Genomic DNA, 23,920 nt, shown 5'->3' with positions numbered 1-23,920 from the left:
TTTGAAACACGTTTTCCTTTGGCTGCAATGATGCAATACTACCCTGGTCTCCTCCTGGCTTCATGTTAATTCCTTCTCAGTTCCTTGCCATTTTCTCCTCCACCTCTTCCATATTAGATTTTCTCAAAACATTCTTCCCTTTTCATTTCTCTTCTCACTTACTGATGTCCTCTGCCAACACTTATCCTTTCTCCCTCAGAGCTTGGTCCTTGCTGACGCCTCTCAGTTCTCCTTACGTGCTAAGCACTTTCCTAAGAGCTGGGGTTCTTTTTCTCTTCCTCTTTGCATTGTTCAGAATTTACCACAAGTTACACTGTCTGTGTCTGTTATACTGATACTATTATTTTCCTTTAATTTGCTACCTTTTTCTAAATCAACATTTTTTTTCTTTACTAAAATTAACATATTATAAATGGAAATCTAATATTATTATAATATATGAAAAATAAAACCCAGATTATTTGCAATAATTCAAAGAAAGTTATTAAAAGCAAATATACTGTGTAATAACAAATAATTAATATTATCTGCACTTAACTGCATTTTGGGATATAATGACCTAGTCATTTTCTTCTGTCTCTGCTTTTCTCTTTTTCTTCTTCTTTTTTTTTTTTTACAGTTTCTTTTTTCCTTTTTATCTGTTAATGTGGCCAATTACATTGCTTTTCTAATGTTAAAATAACCTTGCATTTCTGGTATGGGCAACTAGATTATGATGAATTATCCTTTTTAGCCAATTGCCAGCTTCAATTTGCCAAAGAATTTTAGAGATTTTTGCACCTATGTTCAAAATGAGATTGGGCTAAATTTTTCTCTTATACTTTCCTTAGTGGGTGTTGATATCAAGGAAATACCAGCCTGACACAATTGATTAGATTTTATCCTATTTTTCGGTTCTTTGGAAGTGTGGAAGATTCATATGAATTTCTCCTTGAACTTGTTAGTAAAGCCACTTGGGCCTGGAGTTTGTTTTGAAGAAAACTTTTTACTAGTTCAGTTTCATCTCAGTTATCATTTCTTTTGGAAAATTTGTAAGTTGTGTTTTTCTAGGAGTTTTCAAGGAGGTTTATTCTAAATTCCAAATTTATGGGAGTAAAGTTGTTTGTAAGATATATGTGTTATCTTTTTAATGTATGTAGGATCTTATTGATGCCCTCTTCCCAATTTTATTCCTGACATGAGGTTATTGTCCCTTCTTTATTGTTTTCTTGATCAATCTTCTCATATGTATATATTTATTTAATTTGGCTTTGTTTTTCTTTATTATATTTAGCCTTTTATTTCATTATCATTAATTTGGCTCTTTTTATTAATATTTTACTATTTCTATTTTCTTTTTTGCTGTTCTTTCTATAATTTCTTAAGATGGATGCTTAAAACATTACATTTAAGTCATTCTTCATTCTTCATTTTAAATGTATGCTATACATTTCCTTTTACATGCTGTACTTTTCAGAATTTGATGTCATATTTTCATTTTCAGTAAGTTCAGTATATTTCCTTATTTCTCTTGATTTCCTTTGACATATATTTTTATAATGTCTAAACATGTAGGGATTTTCTAATTATATTTTAATTATTGATAGTTGTCAAAGAACATACACCTATGATTACCTTTCATGTTTACTGGCACTTACTTTATGGCATGAAATATTGTTCAATTTTTATAATTGTTCGACTTTTCTTAGAAGAATTTAAGAACAGTGTAGGGTGCGCTGATATCCACTGAGTCAAATTTTTTTCTCTATATTTTTCTTGAGTTTATATGTGTCATCTCCAAATGACTATTATTTGGCTCTTTCTCCTTGTAGTTTTGTTATTCAATAAATTTATACATTTTGAGATGACGTTATTTATTTATTTATTTTTATTTTATTTATTTATTTTTTTGTGGTATGGGGGCCTCTCACTGCTGTGGCCTCTCCTGTTGTGGAGCACAGGCTCTGGACGCACAGGCTCAGCAGCCATGGCTCACAGGCCCAGCCACTCTGCGGCATGCGGGATCCTCCCGGACCAGGGCATGAACCCATGTCCCCTGCATCGGCAGGTGGACTCTCAACCACTGCGCCAGCTGGGAAGCCCGAGATCACATTATTGATTGCATACTTATTTTAAATTGTTACTTTTCTCGGTAATTTTTAAATTATTATTAGTTTCTTTACATTTAATTTGGTAATTGATATATTTGTCATGTATTCTATTTCTTTATCTTTTATACAGTCAATATTTATGTAGAGATGCCTATAATTTTAGCACTTTTATTTGTTCTTCATTTCTTCTTGCACTTCAACTTTTTCTTTTTGTTTTCTGGGGGTATTTTTGGACACCAGTTTTGTTCTGCCTGATGAAAATGCCTTATTTGCTTTCCTTTAGACACTTCTTTTACTGAAATAATAGTCAGGACGTTTTGATGACCATCAGGGGTTGCCAATAACTTCTTCATATTTCATGAACCAAACAATATGAAACAAAACAAAAAAATGTGCAGGACTATTGAATACATATAAGTTTTGTACGTCATGTCAGGGATTAGGGATAGAACACTAAACAATAAGATCAAGAAACTTTAAAATAAAAAATGAAAAAGTCAAGATAATAAAAATGTAAGCAACATAATTGTCATAATTATTATAAAGGATAAAATAAATTGTGAGGAAGAATAAAGTGGGATGGGTGTTTGCATCCACTTTGTACTGAATGGTTAGGAAAGGAATCTCAGAGGAGTTCTGTGCTCAGGTTGAGGAGCTCAGAGGAGCTATGCTGACTAAGAATAGAAGATAAATTATTCTGGATAGAGGATATAGCTTAGCCTCAGGCTATTTGTTAGATGGCTTGTTCTGGGAGAGGAAGAAAGCTAGTGTGGTTGAAATGCAGTGAGCAAAGAAAGTGAAATTTGATAAGATAGGTAGGGGGTCAGATCATGAAGGGATTCATAGGTCTTGACAATGAGTTTGGCTTTTATTTGTAACATTGCAGAATCATTTGGAGGATTGAAATAGGAGGTTGACAAGTTCACTATATTTTTTAAAGGATCATTTTTGTTACTGTACAGAGTAGGAATTAATGGATGATAGACATGAAAGTTCTAAGAGCAGTGGCGTCTTTGTATAGGTTGGTGGCAATAGAAATAAAGATAATTGGACCAATCTTAAAGTACTTTCCAAAGTAGCTCAGGAGAAAGTATGGTGAGAGAATAAAAGGAGCTAGGACTGAGTCCTGAGGAATTTTAATATCTAAATGTTGGGTGCAGAGGGCAGACAGCCCAGGGAGAGAGGAGAAACTCATGGTACCACAGAAGTCAAAGACCAGATAGTTGCAAAGAGAAAGTAAAGATTTTTTCCCATATTAAATGAGTGTTTACAAATTTTATTTTATAAATGGGAAAATGGACCTCCTTCTTTCTTGACTAGCTTAGCTTCAAATCAGATAACAATGTTTACTATGATCTTGGGGTTTCTTAAACCTGTGCTCAAATGAGCAGGCTATTGGCCTGACTGAAGACATTTAGGCCATTAAGACATTTTGGAGACCAAAAAGATGATTTCTGGACTCTACATCAAGATAAAATAGGCCATCTTAGTTCAAAATAAGTAATAAAATGGTAATCAAGAGTCTATTCTGAAATTGCTTGAGAAAAAGAACTGAAACATTTCTTTCAGTTTTTCTCTGTTAAAATCAGCAGGAAAATCACTCTGAATTACACGATGTTAAAAGGAGAAGGTAAATTTACTTCAGATTTCTTCATGTCCTTGTTACTCATTGTTAGATCAACTTTAGTTTTGGTTATTTTTAAATGAATATTGTCAGGAATACCATAGGTTTTAGATGACACCTAAACTGCTTGAAGGCTGATTGCAGTTAAGTTGTGAGCATCTCCTATTAGACTTTTGTAAAACCTCACCACTGATCAGAAATGCCAATGCTTAGGGGAAAAAATGTCTATTGTCAGTCAGAGCTTTAATTAAAAACTATACTTTGTTTTCAATCCAATTTTGGAAAGAATACAGGAGAAAAAGCAAGATGTAAATTTTACAATGCCTTGGCAATGTAGCCAATTCTCAGCTGAACAAAGAAGCTTATATGCAGAAAATCTTGTACGAATGAAGCATGTAAAATAAATAGAAAGCTTCTAGTGCTTAATTCCAATCTTCTCCACAGCAACTGGAGCTGCTGATAAGACACCTACTCGGAGTAATGATGCATAATGTGAAAAAGCAATAACCCAGACCTCGTAAGTACAGACGAATGCCATCTTTTTAAAGGAAAGGGTTGCAAATGTGAAGTGCAATGTGCTGAGCCATTTTCAAAGGTATTTTTATAAACATGGCAAAAAGCCAAGTTTTGGTTTTCCCAGTGATAGGAGGAGCAAGGAATGTAACTATTGTTGGGGCATCCGGTATTTGTCCATGTTGTATCATATAAATGTTTCCGTGCTGTCGATTCATTATTAGTGGCAGTTTTAATGGGAATATAAATATTATAAAGTGTGTTTACTAAAGATAAATCATAGGGTGCTGAAGTAATTTGCAGTACTAAAGCTCATTTTGGATAATTACAGTGCCCCTGAATAATGTGGTTTGTATCACAAAGAAGGGGATTGTTAAGAAGAAAACTGTTTTGGGTTGGCGACATTCTGAAAAGAGTAGAGGGTGATCCTGTTTGGGACTAGTTTAAGAATGCATGAGAACATTAGTGAAAAGAAATATTTTTAATTAGAAAGAGAGGAAAACCACAGTAATGTTGTTTCCATTGTTTGGCTAACCATATTCAGTCAAATTTCATGCAGATGACTTTCTGTAACTGCAGAAATAATATAAGAAATGATTAGTTAAGATTATACTGGCAGTAAAGATACTAATATTTTATTGCACATTGAATTCTAGCTTACATTTTATGCAGAGGTAAATTAGACTGCAATGATGTTTATCCTTGTTTTATGAAGACTATTTTTGTCACAGTATTAAAGGTTATTATTGGTTTACCTCCCGCTTCCTATTTTATTGGAATAAGGTGAATTTCAGCTTTCTTATTTTCCCTGAAAACCATAAGACACAGTAAACTGTAAACACGATGAGTTAACAAGAATTAAACAATTGTGTCCTAGGCTTTGGAAGGTCATATTATAATGAGATTAAAATTTCTCGCCTTCAGGTATTGTTCATTTGTAAACTAGTTTGGCTTGGTCTTCTTATAAATGTTCTGATTAGATTAATTCCGTATGAAACATAAATTCCTTTTCCTTTCTGACAAGCTAGTCAGAATCTGCCAGTTTGGTGATTGTTCAAGAAAAATGCAACACAGAAGGAAAAAAAAAATGCCGCAGCAAAGTGAAATGAACATAAAATTAGATTTAGCTGAGATTGAGGTATCTACTCTGTCATTTAAAAGGGAGTTCCACAGCCATTAAGTGAGTTTTGTGTTTAGGTTTGGAAAGTAAGTAGCAGCTGGATTGAGAGAAACAATGGGATTTTCTCCTTCTGGCTGTTCCTTCCGCAGCTATCTGCCTCCTGGGATGACTTCTCTGCCTTGCTGTGTGGTGGACTGTTGTATGGTTTGGCTTTCAGGGGACTATGCATGAGTGCATCCACACGTGTGCACTGAGGCAAACAGACCAAATAGAGTCTCCAATAAAGAGTGTTACTTGAATAAATTTGTTATTTATGTTAGTTGCCTCAAAGTGTTAGCTTTCTCTCAATATCAGTCTTTCCTCGGGGAAATAATTTAACCAGCTCTACCTGGCAAAAATAATCACATCCTTTACTGGTAATATTTCCTGGCTTTCTTACTTTGGTTGAATTTTGGGAAGCCTGGGATAATCCAGATGTAATAACAGATATTTGGGTTCTTCCACTTCTTATCTCATTCAAATTTGGTTTATTTAGAAAGGCTTCAAAGCTCTTGCTGGCATCTGATGTACAAATTTCATTTCACAACAGTCCTCTGCCATTCATTCTTTAAAGAGTGAATGTTAAGAATAATGCTAACTTTCTAGAAAAGAGGCTCTGAGGTCTTAACCTTTTCACACCTGTTCCAGTTTTCTTCACATTCAAATATGATACTCTTTTCCTTTAAAGTGGTTTCAAATGTCAACATGGGGTAGTTATATGTTGAGAACCGAACTTTTATGTTTCATTAGTGTGTAGATGAATGCCAGACAACTTGGTTGGAAAAATAGTTCCTTAAAAGCAAATCCATTTTCTCTATTAGTTATCATTAGAAATTGGACTTGCATTTCCTTAAAAAATAAAAAGAAATTGAGACTGAGACTCTATTGAAAACTTTGGATGGAGATAGAAGATTTCAACATTATATGCTAGATATTGTGGTAAAATAACATGGTTGGAAATTTTGGAAATTACTTCTGTTATTGAACAGAACTTGGGTTCAACAGAACTCCCCTGTCATGCAGCAAAGCCAATCTACAGACACCATTTACTGAAGGAAAGTACAACTTTTATTTGCAGGGCACCAAACAAGAAGAATGGGCAGCTCATGCTCCAAAGACACAAACTCCCTGATGGCTTTCAGGGGAAGGTTTTTAAAGGCAACATTTGGGGTGAGGGTTGCAGCTTGTGGACCTTGTTCTGATTGGTTGATGGTGAGGTAACGGGTAATGTTTTGGGATCTTAATCATCAATCTTCTGGTTTCAACCAGTCTGGGGTCTACTGCTTGTGAGCAGCTTGTAGTCACCATTCTCCACCTGGGTGTGGATCTTAGTCTCTGCAGAACAGCTCAAAGATATGCATCAGATTGTTATGTTACTAGGACTAGGACTAGGACTCTGTTTCATCACTGAACTATTGTTCAAACTATCTTGCTTTGCTGCTTTTTCTTTGTTTCTGCAATTCCATCACTTCTCTCATTAATAACTGCTTCAGTCTGCTTTTTGGAACTGAGGGAAGGCCTGGGAGACTAAAACCTTTTTCTTCAGACAAGGAACTGAGATACAGATGGGCTTTTGTACCTGGTAAGGTCCCGCAGGATCCTGCTTGGTTTTAATCCCCCTCTTCATTGATATTCCTCAATACTGAGGGGAACAGGGTTGGGGATAAAGTTTTGGATAGAGAAGTTAATCATAAACACGGCAGGGAAACTTGACTTTAGGAGGACTTGGTTTCACTTTCTCCACCCAATTTTTCTTTCTTTTTAGTACTTCTCCTACTCTAGGACTGTACTCTCCATGCTAAATCCAGAGAATTTCTATGATGCTTAAGTACTCATTATGTTCATATGTATGTCATCTAGGATAGTTTTCTCCCAAATTTTCCCAACATCCAACTGGTTCACTGTTGTGTTTATTATACATCATTACATAGTTAAACTTGGAGGGATTTATCCATCCTTAATCAAAACTCTAGGATAAATCTGTGGTCACTTTTAGCAGAATACATTTAGTGTAAGGGCCATATCAAAGTCCTTATATGGAAGCTTCCAGGTTGGTGAACAAGAATGCAGCCACTTGCTGGAAGGGTGGTGCATCCCAAACTCATGGGGACAGAAGTTTCTGTGCTTAGAACCTTTCCAGACTTGGCTCTATGTAACTATTTATCTGGTTGTTCATTCATTTCCTTTAATATCCTTTGTAATAAACCAGTAAGTTATTCTATTCTGCCTAAGAAAGGAGATCAGAAAATGAGATGATGAAGCAGCAAATGTCAGAGTTGTCTTAGGTGGACAAGGTAGAGGGGAAAGATTTCCCAGATGCAAATGTAGAACTGAGAAACAGCCTGGCAACTTTGGCTAAAGTGTATAACAACAGGCATCTAAGACAAGGTTCCTGGAAGAGAAGAAGCTATTATGTATACATGATGATGAAAACCATGGAACAAAGATAATTGAGCAAGAAGACAGGGAACTTGATGATATTCTTCAACAGTGGTGCTAATGCCAAAAGCTCAGCCTCTGTGCACTGGTGTTGAATTGAATCTTGGAGGCAGAGTTTTGGGTGAAGTAGAAAAGAATAGCTTTATTGCTTTGCCAGGCAGAGGGGGACACAACAGGCTTCTGCCTTCGAAAACTATGTGTCCCAACCTGGGAGGATTTAGTGAAAAGTTTTATAGCATTAGTTTAAGGGTGGGGTTGCTGACAAGATGAGGGTGTGCACAGAGCCTGCACTCATCTAATCTCGTTTGAGGTAATCTTGATGAACTCTGGTTCCTTTAGTCTGGCTTCAGGTAGTCTCTGGAATGAAGAATGTTGACATCTTCCACTTTTTGAGTTTTAATTCTATAAAGAGCTTAAAGACATATTAAGTGTGTCACTTGAGGTGGAACCAGAACCCTGTCCCAAGACTCCGCTATTGTTTCTTGGCTGCCCCTCCCTTGTGTTTGCATCCTTTCCCTTCCCAGATTAACAACTATTGAAATCTATCCTCTGGAACTCAAGGAAGATCATGGAGGCTGGAGCTTGTTCCCTATAAGAAACAGGGGACACGGCAAGTTTTCTGTGCCCAGGAACCCCAAAGGGTCTTGTTTTGTTTCAGTGCCAGCCCTAGATGATTCGACTCAGAATCTCTTGTTGAACAAAATATAACAACTCCTTTCTGTTTAACCCACTGAAGTATAGTTTTCTGTTACAGTGAATCCAATCCTAACAGATAATACTAATTAATTAATATGTATTAGCACCTATTATGTACCAGTGTGTGTCGTTCCAAGCACTTTACTGTACTAACTTCTCAAATCCTCATTATGACCTTATGAGATAGGTCAAAGTTTCTCAAAGTGTGGTTAGCATCAGCATTATGCAGAAGCTTGTTACAACTGGAAATTTGGGGGCCTCAGGTCAAACCTCCAGAATCAGCAACTCCGGGGGTGGAGGCTAAGCAGTCTGAGTTTTTATAAAACATCCAGGCCATTCTGGTGTATGCTGATGTTTGACAGCCACTGAGACTGGGTATCCCCACTTCAGATAAATAGACTGGGCTGAATTTAAGTCACTTGCCCAATGTCACTCAATTAACAAGACTGACTTTTAAGTCTGCATCTGTAACAACTACTTTTAAACTCCTGATGTCCATCCCATGTTAAGAACTTCTGATGTAGAGAAGTGGATACTCTTTTGGAAAATTATGTACCTCCTTGCACATTTTTAAGTTGACATCTAACAATTTCACATGACAAGGTTAAACAATTATAAATAATGTGATTTCCAGTACATTTTAAATCATGACATTTTAAAATGCATTCCATCAGCCTTCTAAATGTATCCAGTGGAATCTAAATATCATAGTGATTTAAATCTACTATCACCCATTAAAAACAAACAAACACACAAACGTTTCTCTAAAGTTAAAAAAAGTCCTCACAACATTTCAGCCTCATCTGCCTGTCCAAACAAGAATCACGATGAATCAAAGATGAGATCTGGGATGTGGATATAAACAAACCTCTTATTATCACTTATTCATTATGTAATTTGGACAAGTCATTTTACCTCTATGAAGCTCAATGTCCTCATCTATAAAATATCATATTAATACTTACTTTGAGGAGTTATGAGGATCAAATGAGATGTAAAATATCGAGCACAGTCTCTGGCATATATATATATATATATATATATATATATATATATATATATAAACTTCTTCAATCACTCGATTGCTTTCTATATCTCCTTCTTCTCTTCTTTTCCAAATTTGTATATCATGGGTATTGCTTCACTTGACCTTGGAAGATTCCATGCTCATAAGAGTGGGTACCAGACTCTACTGGAGTTGTAGCTGGTTGGAGTACCTGCTAAGTTAGGAAGAATGGCAGGTCGACCTGGCTTTACAACCTCCACCTCCCTTCATATGACTGTTTTCTCCTACCACCACTATATGAAACCCAGATACTTTCTACCCAGAGGGCTCCAGAGGTGTTGTAAGGGTGAGTGGGCAGGGAGGGAACAGCACACAGGAAGAGCCAACAATGCACCATGACCTCCATTATTTTATTTAATCCTCACAATATTTCTAAGAATGGGATATTATATTTCCCATTACAATTCAAATAATATCGATATTTTGAAAAGGTTCATGCAGCTGACAATGTCAGAACTGAAATTAGGATGCAGATCTTTCTGATTTGAAGTTTAAGACCTCTCAGCTACATCACATGGAGATTGGTCTCAGGGAGCTGTAACTTTAAAAGCAAGGATGTGTCCTAGAGGGGAATGAGCTCTGAAGAGAACTCCAGCTGTAAAGATGCTAATCAGCTGTGAACCTCCTGCCTCTACTTCTGTCTCCTCAGTTCCCACTGGGTTTGTTGCCTGATTTATCCCATAGGGTCTATGAATTCCCATCAAATTGGTCTTCTCAAGCATCTGGTCCTTTCTATGCTTTTGATTATTTTTGCCTCAATGATCATGCTTTTTCATCTTGCCCACCATTTTCTGGACTTCAAACACCTGCTGAAGACTGAATTTTGCCTTAACTTAATGGTCTAAAACTATAGCTCGAGCTACAGATACAGGAGGAAAGGAATCTGGAGTCTGGACCTGATAGCTGGAGGCTGTGCCAGTGGAGAGCAGCAATGATTTTGGATGTTGCGTTCTTGAGAACTTATATGTGGACCAAATCCACTAGGATTTTGTGGAAAGTAACCAAATAGGAAGTGGTAAGATTATAAGTCCAGAGTCTAGGGTCAGAGTTCAGAGAAGAGATGGTAGCAGTGAAACTCTCTTCTTAGTAGGACTGAATTCTATGCAATACACCCTAAACAAAGAGGAAATGTTAAGGGTGAGTTTTAGGACTATCGCTCAGTTCTCAGAATGGGGCCCAAGGTAACTTGGGGCCACATTCTACAATGTCAGGCAAAATACTACCAGTTTCAAAAATCCTTTTGGCTTGAAGTCTGAATGGATCCAGGGGATAAATCTTCATGTAGGTGTCAGCCATAGGGAGTGGAAGCACATGGAATATAGGAATCAAGGCTCACTTAATCAGCATTTTAAATTTAGAATGTAGTTGACTATACAGTTAAACTAGTTCATGGATAATCATAAGCAAATATGTTTCTTTAGTACAACTATATGGAGATACTGTTGGTGTTCTGCCTAGAACTCTGGACTCCCTGTACTGCCCAGGGCCACTTCTGAATGCTCTGTTCCTTATTTGGAGCTTTCAACCCTGGGCTGCTGCAATTAATTAGCCAGAGGCCAGGGCAAAGTCTGTGGTGTAATTTATGCTCCAGAGCTGCCTGCAGACTCTGGGTGAGCTGGGAGTTCATTTAAAAACTACATTGCTTGGCTCCTTCTCCAACTGCCTCACTATTTATCCTGGAAGAACTTCCTTAATGAATCAGTTGCACATGAATCTTCCTGTTATGCAGTTCTTCTGGGGAATCTGAGTTAAGATAATCCACACTTGTGGTACTTTAAGAAATAGTAAAAAATATACTCATAGGAACACAGGTGCTAGGTCATGGAGAGTATTAACTGTAGATTTGAGAATGTAAGAGCAAAATGGAATTTGGATGCATCAATGACTTTGTTTTATAGCTCTGCAACTATTCTCTGTTGTTTTTCCAGTTCTTTTCCCATGATTTGACTGTCACTGAAATACACCAATCTAAATCCCAATCTTACAGTCATTACCACAGATTAACGTTTAACTTGAGGTTTGGTGATGTGCACCATAGCAGCTTAGAAATAGACTGCACCCTTTCAAGTAAACTCCTTTTATATAAAAAGAACCAAGAAATGTTAGCTTCTTGCTACTGTGTACTTACCTTTGTATTTGATAATCCTTCCATATTAGGGCACTGTTGTTGCTGGCTTATTACTGAAAATTTAATAATATTTAATTAAAATCTGGAAATGTGCTTTCAATTCTATTACCCTAAAAAGTTGGGAGGGGGAAGGCTCATCCTTACCATTTGTATTATATTGGAAACTGTTAAACACTTAATCTTCTCGCATAGTGGTTCTGTGCTTTTAAGAGGATTATATTATTAATTGTTTAATTATTCATTATGTTGCATTTTGCCGTTCAGTACAAAAGCTTTTTTAAAATTGATTTAATGTTTTATCCTTCTTAGTCGTCATTCTTTGTACTGGGCTTTCTGTTCTTTCATGATAGGATGTTGTAGCAAAGAATCAAGAGGGTGGCTTGTTGAAAGCTAAGCCTGTAGCTCTAACAAATAGATCTTTTGCCAGAGTAATGACTCAACACACCACCAGGCAACTGAGTCTCATTGCGCTCCAGAGACTGTGGTTAGAAATACGTCACCAGCGGGAGCATTATTAATCATAACTGTAGGAGTGACAGTCAGTTTCTTGACCTCACTGAGACAGGCAGGGAGGTCAGCCCCTCAAGCAGTTCATCCTTCAGGCAAGGAAAACTATTGGGAAGTTTTCCTTTTTGTTATCACTGGTATTTTTATTTAATCCCATCGTTTTCCCCAGTCTGGGCAGAAGTACAAAAGCTTTAAGCAGGCAGTCTGGCCCTTTTTCTTTTTCTCTCTGACAAAAGAAACACTGGCAATTGATGGTTTAGGGAAAGCTACCACACCCTTTTTCCTCAGCTGTGTTTTCTCTCCTCCTTCCCCCTTCTTCTGCTCTCTTTTTTTTCTCCATGTTTCTCTTGGGGTCTAAAGATCAGGAGGGAAGAAAGAGTCACTGTAAAGGAGTCTGGAGACAGCAGCCCCAGCCATTTCTCAGTGCTGATTGTAGGAGAAGTTTACAAGCTACTTTCCTATGCATAACGGTGCATACGCCTCTCCCCAGTGGTCAGCCTGGCCTCTGGCTACTGGGAGGGACCTTGGGCTCACATGAGAGCCTGTTGCAGCCAATGAATTTCATTCCAGGCACCACGGAAGAACGTTCATAAAGGGAAAACACCAAGAATGAAAAGAACTCAAGGGCCTTGGTTTGTATGTCTGAATTTACATTCAGACATGAAGACATATTTGACTTTATACAGACTCATCATGATATTATAACAAAAGAAAAATGTTAAATTCGTGAGTGAATATGTGAAAAATAAATTTAAATAACTCATTGTGTTGCTACTATGGCAGGCATATACTAGGGAATTGGGGTACAAAATTTACCAAGTTAGACATAATCTCACGTTTATAGTGTGTGCACTCTTGGGGGATGGGAGAGGGATAAATAAACAGGTTAAAAGAAAGAAGAAACTTTAAAATAGTGATAAGAAAAGATAAGAAGTACAAGAGTGTACTTCTTGAGAGTGTGTGGTGGTAGGTGAGAGTGTGTGGTGGTAGGGTGGCTATTTTAGATGTGATGGTCAGGGAATGTTTCCTTGAGAAAACATTATCCATAAGACGCCCACAAACATTTATATTACATCTTCCTTGAGAATATGTAATATAACTGTTTGTGGGCGTCTTATGGATATTTTAAGAAGATTCTGAATGTATCAATTCATCAGTAAAAGGGAAAGAGCACCACTGATATGTGTTTATCATTACCAGAAAATGATGATTGTTTTTCAACAAAAATTTTAGACTAACTCCAAATATATTTGTTTTTTCTTACTTTGATTCATAAAATAATTTTTTTTAAATTCAAGAAACTGATCTTAGATCAGACCTATTCTGTAAACAAATAGAGTTTTACTTCTATTACAATTTAATTAATCTCCAGTAAATGGCTATCTTATGAGAGATTTAGATTTCTGTGTAATGTCATGCCCTTTATTCCAGTCCAAAGAATATGCGGGTGTTTGGGGGTTTATAATGCTAGAGTCATTGAAATTAGAGTATCTGTTTTTGTGTCATGATTTCTCTCTCTCTCTCTCTGCAAATCACTTTAAAAACAATGAATAAGTTTAGGTTTTCACTTCAAAGAGATCTAAACAATTAAGGCTACTCTTTCCCTCTCTCTCTCTTTTTCTTCCCATTTCTGAATTATACTCCCTTTCTCCTCTGCCATCATAGAGATGTGTTGCAAGATCTCTCTGAGGTTGTGTTGTATGCTTATAACATGTATCACAGAAGCTCCAAAGATCCACATTATCAAACACAGTAATTTAAAATCTCAATTAATGTAAGTTTTGTACATGAACACTAACACTTGAACGTATGAAGATAGTGAATTAGTTTATACATTAATAATTGCCAGTGTAAAAACAGAAGTGTTTATTATAAGTTTATAGTTGAGGTTTATTTTGTGAATTTTTTTTTTCTTTTTTTTTGCGGTACACAGGCCTCTCACTGTTGTGGCCTCTGCCGTTGCGGAGCACAGGCTCCGGACGTGCAGGCTCAACGGTCATGGCTCACGGGCCTAGCCTCTCCGCGGCATGTGGGATCTTCCTGGCCCGGGGCACGAACCCATGTCCCCTGCATCGGCAGGTGGACTCTCAACCACTGCGCCACCAGGGAAGCCCTGTGAATATTTTTATTCTTGTTTTTATTAATAATGGGCTGGTTTACAAATGTTACAGAAAAAATTACATATTTAAATGTATATGCTCTGAATTATTTCTCAATTGTGTCAACTCTATTTTATTTTGCAGACGTTGCTGAGATAATTACATCTTTAACTAAGATGTAGGGGACTGAGGTTTCTGAATATTTTGGGGTTAGGCTCATTACCCATATCTTTATCTTTAACTGGCAATGGTAGTACCAACAACTCACTTCAAAGGGCATTTTGACCGTTAATCAGAAAATCTTTTACGTAATTATTTTAGCACATGAGCAATTTTCTATCTAGATGTTGGCTTATTGCTTAACTAGCAGGGAATTTAATAAAAAGTCTAGTGACAGGAATGCCAAAGGATCTTTGGAAAAAATTTTACTAAAACCCAGTTAATTGTACTTTCCCTAAAAGACATTACTGAAAAACTTCAGCATATTCCATGTTATCTCTTATTGCTACAAAATAAAAGTTATTATGGAGTTTAGCTTTTTACATGAGCCCAAAACCCTGAACATGTGATGGTAGTAAAATAATTTATTTAAAACATTTTTTATTTTTCTAAGGGTAGAAGAAAGGAAAGTGAACTTTTTCTCAAAGAGTCTTTAAAGAGAATAAATTGAATTAGCATAAATATATTTTTAGCATAAATATATTTGTTTTCACTGGAGGGGGCAGAATTTAGTAGGAAAATCTGATTAGTGTAAAGTGGGTGTGGTCACAGGATGAAAAGGAGGAAGAAACATAAAGAAAATCATTTATAGAAAACAATCAGTAAATTTGAGCTTTGACCTCAAGTTGTTTAAGTCAATTATAGTGTAATTTGTGAACCACTTTAATTATGTGTTGCTTTCCTGTTTCTGTAATGGCTGACATGTTTGTGACACTGAAGAAGAATTTTCCATACTATCTGGCTTCCTTTTCCTTACTTTATTTTTTTTGAATATCATTTGATGGAGTAAAGGAGTTGCTTTTAAAAAGTGTCTTCCTTATGATAGACACACTTTTCTGAAACAATTAGTTAGAAATTACCACCATTTATGACACCAACCAAAAGAAAAGAAAACAAAAAGCACATTTTTTTTTTTGTATAGAAATTCTGAAAATATATGAAACAACACAGTCATATTTAGTATGGAACACATATTTTTAAACAAGAGAGGCCTTATCACATTTTAAATTTATCATCATTTAGACTTGCAAGATTAATGGATAAAAGATAAATGTTCTTAAGCATTGAAGAAATCTCCAATGTCAGATTCGATTTTAATACATTGAGTTATCTTTCTTCAAAGAAAGGCCCTCTCAGCCTTTACTGCTGCTTGGAAAGAGACAAAGTTATTTGGTGATTTTCATTTCCATGTCCTGGAAACAAGATAGCGGTCCTATAACTGGAATCCCTATGACAGAATTGGATAAAAAATTCAACATATTCCCCTAAGATTGGAATTTCTAACTCTATAAATATATGAGAACTTAATGGTAAAATTTTGTTTTGGGATATGTGAAGGCAAGTAGGTACACTTGCTGCTCTTAAAATAGGTATCATTAGCTCAGTTGTTTGAAATATTTTAGTGACTTTTCAACAAATCAAAGAATAAGAAAGACAAATGCCTAGGAAAAATGTGCTTCATCAGCAATCATTTCTTGAACATCTACTGTGTTTTGGGCAAGAATGACACTGGTAATTTAGATATTAAGAGAAAAATTAATACTTAATGTTTTAATTGAGAGAGACAAAGAACAAGCAATAATTATAAATTGTTAGTGTGTTATGAACGACAAAGGTGACCTGGCAGCACAGAGGGGGACCCTAAGCTCAGTCTGAGGCAGAGTTTTTTGGAAGAGCATGGATCTAATAATTCTTCAAGAAAGAGAGGCAAAGAATAAAGTACTTTCAGGGAGTAGGAGAGGCCTGTGGAAAGGAAAGGCTTAGTGGAACTTGAGACACATTTAGAGAACTTCCAATTCCACCATGACTGGGAATTAGGGTATGAATGATGAGGAGCTGGAGAGGAGATAGCTCTAGAAGGAAGCTAGATCTGAGAAGTCCGCATGGAGGAATTCCAATTTCACCCTCAAGAGGATTTCAGATTAACAAGGGATTTTAAGCAAGGGATAACCTAATCAGATGGTGTTTTTATGAAAGAATTTTGGCAGTACTGTTGAGGGATGAGGTAGGTGGAATGAGGATACTAAAATAAGAAGATTGGTTAGAAATATATTTCCCTCAATTCAGGAGAGAAGAGGTGAAAGTTTGAACCTTAATAATGTCAATAGTGATTGATATAAAAATATGGCACCAGGCATTATTAATGACAGAATTATCAAGGCTGGTGACCAGCTAGATAAAGATGATGGAGTAAAGAGAACATTGATAATAGTGGCCACCAAGTTCCTGTAGCTGAGAAGGGGAATATAAGAAAATTGGCAGATTTTAAGAGGGAGAAAAGTGAATTTCTGATTTTGACAGGTGGATCTTGGGGAAGCAAAGAATGGCTCTAGAGTAGAGATGTGTAGTGGCCAGCTGGTTTGGAATGGGACAGAATTTCAAAAAAGAAGTGGAAATATGGGAGTTAGCAGAACACGGGTGGTCACTGAAGCCATAAGTTGAATTTCAAGATTGTCTAGAGGACTGTTCCTCTTAGAAAACAAGGGGAAACTGAGCTGGGGGGTGGGGCTTGGTGTCAAAAAATACCTAACAGTTATATAGAGATTTTATAGTTCAAAAGTATTTTAAAGTACATCATTTTTGATTTCTCAAACAATGTTGTGAAGGAGGCATTATATGTTCACCCTCCCCTTTTTGTGATATGAGGACTAAAGCTTACATAAGTTGGGAGATTTCCATAAGTAGCAAAGAATGGATCCTAGTAACAAACCCAGGTTGGTCTTCTGCTTTTAAATTTAGTATTCATTTTATTATATCAGAACTACATTGTGACCACCTAATTTCGTCTAATATCTCATACATGTGTTATACTCATGACATTGTTGAAAAATTCTCTTTCCTCTTGTGATTTCATTTTTACCAAAGGGGAACTTTCTAAGGTCAGTGTTGTGACAGGCAAGAAATAGCAGCTGAGTTACAGTGGGGACACTAGCCTTGCCCGAGGTAATTCTGATTTGGTTTTTTTCTACCAATGTAGTCAGACTATTTCACATTTAAGATGGTGGAAAGTACAATATTAGCTATAATGTGGTCTATTTTTCCAATGATTTAGCTTCTATTTGGGCCTCACTTGTTATGGCAGGCTGGATGGATAATTAAAAATTGATTTAGGTAAACAGGAAAATAAAAATTAAAATACCACCATTTGATTTAATGTCCATCCAATCTTATCAAGGCAGAATGTTCTGTTTTGGGGGAACTATCTGACAAACTCTCATTCACACAAGATAGGTAAATTGTTAAAGAATGTACAGTAAAACCTAACATGCCTTTTACAAAAGGCCAAAAGGAGTCAGATGATAGCTTTTTTATCCCTGCCACCCCCCAAAAGTAAACAATCTCTGATATAAACATATTGAGAAAATAAATGTCTTTTAATTAAGAAACACTTAAGAAAACGCTTGCCAGAATTAGCATAGGGCTAGTGAAGTAGGATATAGACTTGCTAATTTCATATTCTTCAGCCACATTTCTATGAAGACACTTTAAAAATCCTTAATGTTACTTTCTTGAGATTTTTGTCTGAAAGAAATAACAACCCTGAAATTCCTTTGGGTAGAAATAGAGCTACCAATTCATTCTGCTGAATTTTTAGTAATGTTGCATCTAATATGCAAAATGATGGGTTTCTAATATCAGTGAGAAGGCATAGTAGAATATGACTTTAAAAGATAAGAAAATGGCTCTCTTCTAAACACGGCCACTGCCTAAGTACAGTTGGCTGATCATAAAATGTGCAATTTAATCTTTCATATTGATATTTTAGATTGACAGTACCCTTGGGTTAGTGGAGTGAGCTTCATTTACTGAGAAGTCATAGAAAGTCACGTTGATTGTCTGAGCAGGTGGCTGTACTTGAAGGATAATGCTAAAAGGCAAGAGAATAGAAAAGCAGGTTCTTATTATGAGAAGTCCACTATAGTCTCCTAACTGACATATACAGCAGAGGGAAAAATAGGAACAGACCTCACTTCAGATTCTATCAGGTTTTAAATATTTCTGCTTTAATGTTGTCAGCATTAGTTCTTTTGTTTCATCAAATACACGAGAATGGTGTAAGCAATCTCTTTTGTAGAAGAAAATGTGACCAGTTACACAATAGAAAAAACCCTGTTTGTAATCCTCTCCCTTATTTCTATCACTTATATCTTACTGAACGTAGGCAAGGATTTCTTTATTAAAAGTGACTAGAGTGATAAAATGTTTGTTTATTCAATTTCAGAAACAATGTTTATTTTTCTGTGGCTGTAGAACCAAAGACTACGGTAATATGTTTCATATATATATATATATATATATATATATATATATGGTACCATTAAGGCAATCTTTAGATGCTCTGTTCTCTCTGTCACTCAAGAAGGCTGAGCGAGGGCTTGTGTAATATTTTGTAGCCATATTTATTGTCATATGGTCACTCCAAATTACATTGTGCTGTAAATTGAGATTGTCTGAAGGAGTTTGCCTAACTTCCAACTTGGGGTTACCTTTCACAGAGGCTGATGTTAATGGCAATGTGATCTTTGGATAATGTAACAATGTTAATATTGTTTTTATTGAGTTAGCTGGACTACTAGCTATTGTGTGCTGGGTAAAACACAGTTCATGGTGCAATGGTCTAATGTAACCATCTGGTCAGACATCTCTCCTGTTAAGGACGTAATTCACCTAAGCAATCCAGGCTGCATGACTTTTTCCAATGGTCCAAACCACTTTTTATCAAAGCTTCCAAAAATTAATGTTGAAATGAACAGAGAGAGAGAAATGTATTTGTAAGTTTATCCTACTCTATAGTCACCTTTATGTATTTTGTGGTTACCATTTTATGTGTGTTCACTGAACAAAGCTATTCTCTAGGTCAGTAGTTCTTAAAGTGAGGTGACTTGACTAGTAGTATCACCTGGGAATTTGTTAGAAATGCAAATTCTTAGATGCCACCTTAGCCCTACTGAATCAGAAACTAAGGGTAAGGCCCAGAATTCTGCTTTTCAACAAGTTTTCTATGTGATTCTGATGAAGTTTGAGAACCACTGCTTTAGACTTTTTTTTAAACAGTTATCAGGATACAATAAAAGATGAACATATAAGTTTGGAGTGATAAAACGACATCATACATGATACTTCCCTAGAACTTTCTAAGATCTCAAAGTTCATTTACATTAACCAATTAAAATACACACCACATTCTATTGAAAGTGATGGTTACTTTTAAATTTATTTAATATTTAAGAACAAGAAATTAAAAAAAAATAATTTCCTGAGGGGCATGAGGTTAAGTTATTACAATAAAGTCTGATTCTAACCATTGTCTTCTACTCTACTATGTCTTAATTGTTAAGACAACAATAACAACACAAAACAGAATTCCTGATACATAGGCATTTTTATCATATTTTTATATAGCCCTAAAAGTCTCAGTTGGCAAAGTTGTAATTGGAAAGGAATCAATTTAGAAGTATGGATATTTATAGAAAATATCAATTGCCAAGTAATTGATATTGATAATAATAAAGCAAAAATATATTCTACACTGTCCTTCATTTTTTGCTCCCTAAAACTCACCTGTGTACTAAGGTTAACAACTTCAAACATAGGAAATGACCAATATGGGAGACTGCTCTTCAGCAGAAAAACATAGTCTTTGGAATTAAACAAACTATAACAGAATGACCTTCCAGAGATATTTTGTCTGTACTTTTCTGATAATGTTGTAGAACTGAATATGATTTTCAAGGGGATCAGTGAGTATGTTCTTATTTCACTTCTATGTTTAATCACACTGTTGATATTTTGTCATATTTAAGTTTTCTTGCTAGTCAGCCGGCAGAATCTTGTGTGATAAGCCACATACATACCAATTTTTTGATCAACCTTGTTTGTGAATTCCAAGTGTGGAGAAGAAAATAACAGTGGGGAGGGGGACTACCTTCCTGCCAGAGCCTGCAGTGTTAAGTTTCATGACAGTAAAAAAAAATAAATAAGGAAGGAGTTGTCAAGGTTGTAAGTCAGTGGCAGAAGCAGGAATTATTGCTACTCAGGGACTATAAATTTTGGGGTATGAATGTGACTTACCATACATGAATTTTTAGAAAAATTAAAATATTTAAAGTATCCAGCCAGGAAATAGATTATCCCAAACTTGCTGAAAATTTATTACCAATATATTTTGGCTACTTCCTATGCAACTTGGGATGCAAGACAGAAACCAGAAGTAGCCACAAGTGTAAGAAATTGTATAAAGTAAGCATGATCATTTATTTTTGAATCAACCATTTTTACCAAATTCAGCTACATGTTCTCCATCAACCTACATACTAATTTTTTAAAAATTCATTCAGGGTAGGAAATCATTTCAAAAGTGGGCACTCCTGGTTGCTGTAGACACAGGCAAGTTCAAGCTCTCTTACATTTCGAATGTCATGTGAATATATACACATATATATTAAAAATTAAAAATGACTTTTATAAATTTATGTTACAAACTATAAGCAATGTTCTCAAGGATGCAAAATCTACCAAAATATACAGGCAGCTGATGTTCATTCTTAATCTAATATCTGGTTTGTGAAACTGAAAATCAAGAAACCAATTATGTCACTGATTTCAGAGACTGACCCAAAAGGTAGATGCTGGATGTTTCAAAAGCTCTCAGGGAGGGCTTCCCTGGTGGCGCAGTGATTGAGAGTCTGCCTGCTAATGCAGGGGACACGGGTTCGAGCCCTGGTCTGGGAAGATCCCACATGCCACGGAGCAACTAGGCCCGTGAGCCAAAACTACTGAGCCTGCGCGTCTGAAGCCTGTGCTCTGCAACAAGAGAGGCCACGATGGTGAGAGGCCCGCGCACCGCGATGAAGAGTGGCCCCCGCTTGCCACAACTAGAGAAAGCCCTCGCACAGAAACAAAGACCCAACACAGCAAAAAAATAAATAAATAAAAAATTTAAAAAAAAAGAAAGAAACAGAGTTCAATTGTCTAAAAAAAAAAAAAAAAAAAAAAAAAAAAAGCTCTCAGGGAGAAAATAGATGGATTGAGTGATTAAAAAAAAAAAAAGTTGTATGATAAACCCCTGTCTCTGTCACACAAAGTTTGTGGCTGGACATGCTGGTTGAGTATTAAGCCATAATCCATCTCTTGCTATAAGAAACAGAAATGTATAGAGTGGAGTGTTTTTGAAATCAAAAAATTTCATCTCTCTGTAGAGATTTCTAGCCTGACATATCCAAGACTCATTTCTGCTGGTCTATTTCTGAAAATCTAGTAATTATGACTGGACCTTGGGAAAACATGAAGCTGCTTGAGGGAAAGTACAGATGGTTACTATTGTGAAACATTTCATGTATCAACAAGAAATCACTAGGATTCTTTCCTTTAGTTGAATAAACTGGTAGATTTTATGATAAATGTCAATAACACTATGCTTGAAATTGTTCATTAAAGGAAAAAGTCAATGAAAATAATTATTTGACCTCATGCACTGAAACCACTGATCAACCAGAAAGTCAAAACCTTTTTTTTTGTGTGTGTGTGGTTTGTTGTGCTTTTGGTATTGTCTACAAATATACATATTCTAAGTTGACTTTCATGTATTTTCTAAGAATTTAAGCACACATTTTTTTCTGAAAAATAGGATAATATTAACTATCTTTTTCCTATGGGCTTCTGAAGATAAGATGCTTTAAATGGCAAGTATCTGAATAACAAGATTACTAATATGACTTCTTGTCACCAGAATTGGACATTTGTTTCCAATTTTAAATAAATGGTCTCCTTTGCTTCAAATTTTCAAAAATCTCCTCAGTATTCCAAATGTTTCTGATATTTACATGTCTCATAAAGAAGAATTTTTGAATGAAGTGAAAATAGGAAGTTAAGCCAAGTCCTTTAAACTATTTCCTATTTATATTGTTCTAAATGCACTTCTTCCCAAGGTAGACTTGGAATTCCAGTTCGAATTTTGTATTTAAATTATGAATACCTTATTGTACAGAAAGCCTGTGAACTATATAATAAATAATAGTGGACTGCACTTCCATTGTCCTTTGGTTTACAGTGGTGATATCTCATCCCAAAGAGGAGGGCACCATTGCTTGAGGACACTTGCCCTGTGCCTTTGAGCATTTGTCACATATAATGTACCATGGTACACATATAAATTCATTTCAGAATCTGTCATTCCTCAGTAAGGCATATGTTAATGTAAATTATGTTTGCTGAGGGAGGAGCTTCAAGATGGTGGAAGAGTAAGAAGTGGAGATCAACTTCCTCCTCACAAATACATCAGAAATACATCTACACGTGGAACAACTCCTACAGAACACCTACTGAACGCTAGCAGAAGTCCTCATACTGCCTGAAAGGCAAGAAACTCCCCACGTTCCTGGGTAGGGCAAAAGAAAACAGAAAAAGAATAGGGATAGGACCTGAATGACTGGGAGGGAGCTGTGAAGGAGGAAACGTTTCCACACACTAGAAAGCCATTTCACTGGTGGAGATGGGGGTGGGGTGGGGGACGGGGAAGCTTCAGAGCCACGGAGGAGAGCTCAGCAACAGGGGTGTGGAGGGCAAAGCAGAGAGATTCCTGCCCAGAGGATCGGTGCCAACCATCACTCACCAGCCCGAGAGGCTTGTCTGCTCACCTGCTGGGGTGGGTGGGGCTGGGAGCTGAGGTTCGGTTTCGGAGGTCAGATCCGAGGGAGAAGTCTGGGGATGGCTGTGTGAAAACAGCCTGAAGGGGGCTAGTGAGCCACAGCTAGACAGGAGGGAATCTGGGAAACAGTCTGGAACTGCCTAAGAGGCAAGAGACTTTTTCTTGCCTCTTTGTTTCATGGTGCACAAGGAGAGGGAATTAAGAGTGCCACCTACACAAGCTCCAGACACAATCTGTGACTATCAGTGCGGACCCCAGACATGGGCATGAGATGCTAAGGCTGCTGTTGCAGCCACCAAGAAGCCTGTGCAAAGGTCACAATCCATACCTCCCCTCCTGGGAGCCTGTGCAGCCAACAACTGCCATGGTCCCGTGATCCAGGGACAACTTCCCCGGGAGAACACATGGCTGCCTCAGGCTGGTGCAACGCCATGCTGGCCACTGGCGCCACAGGCTCGCCCCACATCTATACCCCTCCCTCCCCGGACCTGAGTGAGCCAGAGCCCCCTAATCAGCTGCTCCCTTAACCCCATCCTGTCTGAGCGGGAACAGACACACTCAGGAGACTACACGCAGAGGCGGAGCAAAATCCAAAGCTGAACCCCAGGAGCCATGTAAAAAAGAAGAGAAAGGGAAATCTCTCCCAGCAGCCTCAGGAGCAGCGGATGAATCAACTTGATGTACCCTGCATCTGTGGCATACCTGAATAGACAATAAATCATCCCAAATTGAG

This window comes from Mesoplodon mirus (genome assembly GCF_964341445.2).
Source record: "Mesoplodon mirus genome assembly, chromosome: 17".
Classification (NCBI taxonomy): domain Eukaryota; kingdom Metazoa; phylum Chordata; class Mammalia; order Artiodactyla; family Ziphiidae; genus Mesoplodon; species Mesoplodon mirus.
The sequence above is the reverse complement of the archived record's forward strand: the minus strand, read 5'-3'. Positions refer to the sequence as shown.